An 8,297-nucleotide genomic window follows, 5' to 3' on the forward strand; every position below is an offset into this window, starting at 1 on the left:
TCGAACCGCCCTCTCCAGCGAAAACGATTTGTTATGTAAAGGAAGGATATTTTTGTCAAAAAAAATGAACTTTTTGGGGATTTTTGCTCTCTAGGTAAGGGAAAGGTATTTTCGTAAAAAAAAAATGAACTTTTTGTATTGGGGATTTTTGCTAAAAAACATGATTTTTGACGAAAAGTTGTTAGAAAAAGTTAAATTGGAGGTAAATTGATTAGAAAGTCCATTTTGGGGAGTTTTATGCAATTTTCTCTAACACAAATACAAATTGGTGAAAAGGATATATTGGGTCCCACTTGGTCAATTTGGACCGTTCATGGATAAGCTTTCGCTAGTGGATCAATACAAAGTCATCGACAAATACACCCTTCAAATTTTTCTCCTCCTTGGCTAAAGAATATTCAAATATGAAGAAGGTTGAGTCTTCAAATCCTCTACATTACAGTGAGATTAAACATAACGCCTCTCTCCAAAATCATAATTCTAAATAGCCTTCGATCTATGGAAAACCCATGCTTTCAATTTTCTCTAAAGAGAACTCTTTGTATATTAATGTATTTTGAATATAAAAAGAGAAAATTACATACATATCTATTATACTTTGAGTTATTATTGATGTACCAAATAGTTTATGTTATTACATGTATGTCCGTTTTTTACCTTTTATAACGTAATTTTTTTAAAAAGATGACTTTACTCTTTTTTAGATGTTGAATAACCGAATTGGAGGGTTTTTCAGATGTTCAACATCCGAAAATAGGCCGAAAGTTTAACGCTCATATTCCCATTTTCGGGTATTGAACATTTGAATTGAAGGGTTTTTCGGGTTCAGACATCCGAAAATGTGATATTTTCGGATGTTGGACATCCGAAAATATGACTTTGAATTTTCAAAAAGTATCTCAAATTTCGCAATCATTTTCGGATGATGAACATCATTCAATATGACATTTTTGGACGTCCAATGTCCGAAACCATTTTCACTAGGAATACAATGTATCCACATAACTCTTCAATTCGGATGTTCAACACCCGAAAATAAGAATGTGAACATTAAACTTTCGGCTTATTTTCGGATGTTGAATATCCGAGAAACCCTCCAATTCGGTTGTTCAACATCCGAAAAAAGGTAAAGCCATTTTTTTAAAAAAATTACATTATAAAAAGTAAAAAATGAACATACATGTAATAACGGAAACTATTTGGTAAATCTATAATAACACAAAGTATAACAGATATTTATTTAATTTTCTCATATAAAAATTGTTATATATAAACAAATAATGGATTATAAGAACATTAAAAAAAATAGACGCATATACTACATCTACACTTATCACAAATACAACATGTAGCACCTATTCGTGTCTGTGATCAACATTTTGCTTAAATTCCAAATACAACATATAACACCTACCTTTCCTATAGTTAGTGTTCATGAAAAACACTTCTAGCCCAATGGCGTGTGGTCATCAGATATTGGTTACCTCCTCTAAATTGGGAATAACCTGGAAGCATGAAGGATTATGTTAAGTAATTGAATCACTTAGCCAATGGTCAAATTGAAGTTGATGTGCGATCGAGCTATTTCAAACACCCTGAGCAAGCTTGGGGTATTGAGAGAAACCATTAGCTCGGGCCAATATTTTGCCGACACAAACCATGGTCGGAACCATGTTGGAGTCATTGAGTAATCTTGAGATCAATGCTGAACTTTCCCCTACGTGAGAAGGGATGTACTCGAGGGAAGGAATGTCCAAAGGACTTTTCATCTTTAGAGGAATTGAGGTTCCTTGAAGCCATAGATATCTTGTAGAAGAAGCATTTACGCTCCGATCCACATCAATCTGTGGGATGAGATATGTTCAAATCTTAGCAACATTGAGTTAAATTGTGATAAGGCAGATAAAGTGGGGTCGCTCGAATTATGGGCCTAAGAATAGTACGAATCTATTCAAATCCGATCATTTATTGAGTTCGCTGGCAACGCTAGCTTCTAGATCTTGCTTTAAATACTCTTTTTAACTTTACAAACCAAGAAATAACAAAAATATAGACAATAAAGCTATATTCAAGATTCAAATTATTTAAAATTAAATAAATAAAAGGGTACTTACCTCTCGAAACACGGAACCCAGAATTTCGGGCTTGGATCAGACTGCTTTTTTGATTTGCGCCACCATCTCTTTTTGGATGCCTATGCTCGCTGGAATTGGTAAAGCTAAGGTTCTTTGACCTGGATCTAGGGTTCTTAAGGTAGGGGGATATCTTTTTGGATGCCTATGCTTATTGGAATTGGTAGATTTATGGTTCTTTGACATTGATCTAGGATTCTTAAGGTAATGAGAGGGTTTTTCTTTAGTTTTCTAAGGTTTTTGTTGTTCCTTTGAGATTTTTGGGGATGTCATAATTTTTTTGGAATTTTCTAGGGGTTTCTCTTAATTTTGGGTATTTTTGGACTAATTTTTATAATTTCATGAATTGTGTTTGTAAGGGATTTCTGATGTATTTTTCCAGGTTTTAGAATATGTTATTTATAGGCTTCAATTGGTGATTTATTTTTTTTCGAATTTATCAGATTTATCTTGATTGTTCGGCTTTATCTAATTAAAAAGAAAGCATTTTACTGTGTTATCAAGCCGGTCTGGGCCCGTCACGGGCTTTGGTGATCGCACGACACTCGAAGCATTGGTCGAGCCTACCCGACACAATCCAGGCCCATTTAACAGGGACTAAAATGTCATTTTTAAAAATATTTTAAACGTAGATCCGATTTGGGTGGTTATTGAACCACTGGAAAGTTGTTGGGGTCTACTTCGACTTGGGATATGTGGTTTTTAGGAATTCTCGTAGCCAAAATTTCGAGTGGGATGTGTACAAGAAGAGCAAGAAAGGAATATTGGATCAAAGGCTTAATGGTAAGGAATACTTTCTAAATTTTTTGAAAAACATAGAGAAATTTTCGTGAAGGAGTAGGAATCAAGCCTAAAAATATAAAACAAATTCTCTATGTTTTTCTAAAATTTCTCTTGTTTTTCAAAACTTTTTAAAAATGTTCACGAAAATGGAGTAGGAATCAAGCCTCGAAATGATGTTCACTTGACCCACGCTTAATAATCCCCTGATTCTGAAGAGAAAGTATTCTAAGACTTGGGAAACCTTTAATCTTAAAGCCATTTTCAGCCCAAAACCTTAGAAATTTTCTTAGAAAATCCAACAAAAATATTACGAAGCAAGGGAGAAATGAACTCACAGTGAAAGTCAAATTCATTTCCATCAATCGTCACAAAGAATTAATGGCATGATAGAACCCAAGCATCAATCCCAACATATACTACATAAAACCATCCTAGATAACACTTAGCCCATAAGCCTTAGATCCAAAAATTTCAAAGCATGCAAGTGAGATAGGATGATAGTCAATGTGTTGATGGACATGATGGGACAACCATCCTTTGACAAGGAGTTCATAGTTTTCAAGTCCATCAATCTCAGGTGTCTACTTCTTCATTGTCCACACGTTTCTCGAAAGATAAAGTGCACCAAAGAGGGGCAATTATAAACACCCAGCTCAAAATTGAGTTCTTTTCTTGAATTTGTAGATCCTGAGATATAGAAAATGACACGCAAACCCTAGGAAACAGCCTTCGAACAACCTATTTAATCCCTAGGGACCATATTAATTCAATACACCATAGCCTCTAGTGATGCATAGTCAGCCTAGGCAATAGTCCAACAAATATTTCCAAATATTCCCTAAATCTCATAGATCCCAAGCTTAGGAAACTCAATTACTCAGAAAAGACAGGATTTATAATGAACTGGAAGCAAGATATTCTTGGAACTGTCAAACCATGTGATTTTGATTAAAAATGGCAAGTAAATATCTTCATAATCTAAATCCCAATAGAATATGCAAAAGCTGGATTTTATTAACTATTTGTGCCACATAGTGTGGCACAAGGAGAAATCCAGCGTCACAATGTGTAGCGCAGCAATGTGTCAACTCGGGATTGTCTAGATAACCGCCTTCTAAGTTTTGGTGACATTTTTCCTATAAATATACCGCTTGTTTACACTCTCAAGGTCGAAGGCCATTCATAAGATATTAAAACCTTAGTTAACCCCAGAGCTTTGGCAACCCTACCTATTTTCATGTATGAGCCTTAATATAACCCTAACCCCAATTCGTTGTATAGCCATGACCTTAACCTTCGTCATTCAACCCTAATCCATTCATCTCATAGTTTAAACCCTAGTTCCCCTTCATATTCATAGCCTTAGAGTTCAAGGAAAGCATTCTTCTAAGGGATCAAGAGAATTGATTCATTCAATAAGCAAGGCTTGTACTCCGGGCGTCAGCTCGACATGCTTTGTGGTTGGTGAGTAATTTACTTTTCTTTATTTCTTTATTTTTATTTCATATTTTTATCATTTTCCTACATTTTATTTTTTAAGAATAGTTTGCTTTAGCTTTTCTCTTTATTTCGATGAGATTCATAATTGGCACAACTGATGATCCATAGAAGGCTCGGTCTTCTTATGAGATTTGATTGTCTTTGGGTTAGAATTCGACTAGGCCCCATATCTTTTTAATTTACTAAATTTAGAGCAAATTTTTGTCCAATCTATCACAGATTAGGCTCGGATTTGGTGTAAACAGTTATATGGCCAAGCACATCACACCCAAGGAGGATATTATTTAACTGTAATTGGTACATGTGAGGCTTCACATCGGCTATGTGGATGCTATGACTTCAACCCAAGAGAATCACCTTCGAAAATTTTATGGGTCGAAGCACATCCCTTTCTTTATGATGATGTAAAGTGAGGTCGCCACACCCATTAGGCTAGATAACTAAGCTTGAATTCTACCCTCAAGGCAGCCTTACAGAATTTATGGTGTTGTTCCCTTAGCTGCGAAGAGAGGTTAGATATATTATAAATCTTTCCTTTCTTCTTCACTATATTATTGAATGATGGGCAAGTCATAACCTAATTTGTGTTATAGGTTAAATCCTGGGCAATTAGACCTTGAGGTCTTAATACTATTATCACAATAGGCGCAATTAGAATACTCACTTCTCCATCATCAATGACCTTTTTAGGATGAGGTAATGACTGATGTATAGTGACACAATCACAGGTAGCTGCACGGTCAACAACCAAAGGTGAATGATTGACAATCGTCACTGGTACTTGGATAGTTCTTACTATAATAGAAGTAACTGGCTGGAAAGTAAGTCATTTCTTCATAAATGAAATTGAACATTTTCCCTAGATGGAGTGGTAATCGAAAAGAAGAGAGGTGAATTGTTCCCTATAGGAGTCACTAGAAAATGTGGGCGATTTCGGACCGCATGCGTGGACTAACAATTGTGATTCAAGAAATGCTCAAACGCCTTACCTTGTCGGTGAATATCCTTGGATAGAGGTTTATTTATTTATTTATTTATCGAGTAATCCATTCCAAGTTTTTTGTAGATAACTTGTTAATTACATTCACCACCTCAACAAATAGAGGAGAGGGGTAAAATACATTTGTTTAATCAAACTATAACTTAGAAGATTAATGTAGTAATTATAATGTACCTCTTTTGCATACAAAGGGCCTTCTACTCCATTCCTCTTAATCTCTGAGATCTTGGTAGAGAACTTTTGTGTTACTACCTTATTATATCTCTATGGCTGCATGTCTAACTTGTGTCTTTTTTATCCTTAATGAAGGTAAGACTATGTGACCCTGGCCAGTATGTATTATTAAAATTCTTCTACCTTTCTTTATTTCACCACTAGGGTCACTTACACGTGTCCAATTACAAATTATGAGACAATAAAACCATAACATATGCCAAAGACTCTCATTTGCTAGCCATCAAAACAAATTATCGTTTAATATATAAATCTGACAATTACATAGCAGTTTGAATGTACTCAAGAAAGCATAAATTGCATCAATACTGCATACATTGCTTCAGGTTACCCCCAAGGACTTTGTACACCCCACATCAAGTCTCATCTACCAATGACACATGAGATCTCAATCTAATTTCATCTCATAACTCTGGAAGCCTAAGCAAAACCTCTTGAGAGCATGACATAGAATGGGACTTGATCAAAGTTAAACTCAAGGCACAATCTCAAGGAATCAAGCACATAGAGTGGGGACCCTTAAGGTTTCTACCTTATTAATAAATCAAAACCCCAACTTAGAGAGAGAAATAAGATATATATATATAGAGAGGGGCGTACCAGCCTTTAGGGCTATAGAGAGGCTAACTAGTCTCAATTGTAGAGAATGGATCTCCCAATAGAGAGTATTTGTAGAATAGATGCGCTATGGTTTTGCCACCATTATGAGATTTAATTTTGACCTTTGATCATGGAGACCTATGGGGTGAAGAGATCTTAGCCTGTCATTCTTTAAATCAACCATCATGATTGAAGAAATGAGATGGAAACATTATTCCTCAGTTTCATAATTTTATTTCCCATTAATAATTGTGTACAGAAAATACTATGTTTTTGCAAATCTAATTTCAATTAATATCTGCACTTACTTATTTGAAATCAATCAAATCCATCTCATAACACTTTCTTTTATTTTTAAATCAAGTGAGTGGCTTCCATCACAAACCATGCTACTATGGAAAGAAAAGAAAGTGGGGCATCCCACATGGAGGGCCATATGGGCCCCATGCCCCCACTTATGGACTTATATGTGGTGGGCCCAAATTCCTAATGGGCCCCCACACCCAAAATTCTACTTAAAACCAGTAATTATTAAACTAGTAATTGTTTTTATTTTTCTCTTAATAGAATAAATCTAAAAGATTATTATTATTTATTTAAAATTTATTTTAAATAAAATAAAATATCTAGAGATGTCTAAAAATTTATTTTAATTATCTCAAATAAAACTAAACATATTTAGGAATATTTGATAGGAATTAGATTCAAAGAGTTCGAAATATCACAAATATATTGAGGACCCCATCCCTTCTAGAAATCACATCTTACTGTATCTTCTCAAACTGACTCAATAGTTCCCATAATCCACAGCCCTTCATAGGAATTCATGTTGGACTATCAAAGTCAGCCTATAAATGAAGGAGATACGATCTTAACTTATAGATTACAGGTTCCTCCTTCAGGATAAGTCCAGACCTCATTCTAGCACAATACCTTATAGGTCCTTCTAACATAGTCCAGTGTTGTAGGGAGACATTTATTTGACACATGTACACAACATACACCCGCATCCAAAGGCCTGCTTCCCAGACAACTATCCAGTGCACATGTCATTTGATGGTAATGATGAGGATTTCGTCCTTACCCTCTTCGGCCAAGCATCGAATATAAGGGTCACACCTAGTGCCCTGGCCGATCACCCTGAGCACAACTCTGACCTCATCAAAATATAATCACATATCAAAACCCTCAGCTGTGTGTACAAATGCCCAGGGCTACGGGTTTTAGACATCAACTTAAGTCATAACTTGTCAAAACTCAGGTGAGTCACGACACTAATAATGCCCTCATATTCCAACTTAGACTACACTCATATTAGAGATATCATCTCACTATAAATAATTTCAGTATATGCTCTCGTAAGGCCCTCCACATAACCCCAACACTTAAGTCATACATTTTGTTATGGTTTAGACTACTGGTCGTTTTATAAACGTTCATATTAAGGATTATATGGTTGTGCCCCTTAAGCAACCTGGGGGTGGGCCCCCTGCTATTGGCTGGCTACTCCCCGCGAGGGGAAAGGAGATGTTACTTCAGCGCCTTGAAGGGTTAATTATGATGTCCTATCTAGATAACTTAGAACAACTAACATTTTAAATTCATGCTTTTTATGATATCTTTGATATTACTTTATGCGATAATCAGATGGGAGCCCACTGATCGCACACGCATACACAAGAGACTTGAGCGACATGCGAATCAGATGGATGTCATGGACTCTTTGAAAAGTGTGATGCTTAAAAGGGGTGTTTTAATATATTTAAAACAAATATATACTCCAATTAATTTTACTAGAGAACATTACATTTGGGGCCAAATTCTCCCACGCATTTCCATACGACAAAAATATAGGTTTTTTTTTTATTATATCTATTGCTAGGAACATAATAGTTCCAGGGGTTTGACCCCCTGTTACAATTTATATTGACCAATTAAAAAGAAATAAGGCCAACTACCCTTGATTCTAGGCTTGGGACCTATACATTCGTTTCTAGGAAGAAATCTATACAGATATATCAAATAAAAATGAAACAACATCAAAGGGA

Source organism: Amborella trichopoda, chromosome 5 (genome assembly GCF_054954075.1).
Source record: "Amborella trichopoda isolate Santa Cruz 75 chromosome 5, AtrichopodaSantaCruz75HAP2 v2.0, whole genome shotgun sequence".
Lineage (NCBI taxonomy): Eukaryota > Viridiplantae > Streptophyta > Magnoliopsida > Amborellales > Amborellaceae > Amborella > Amborella trichopoda.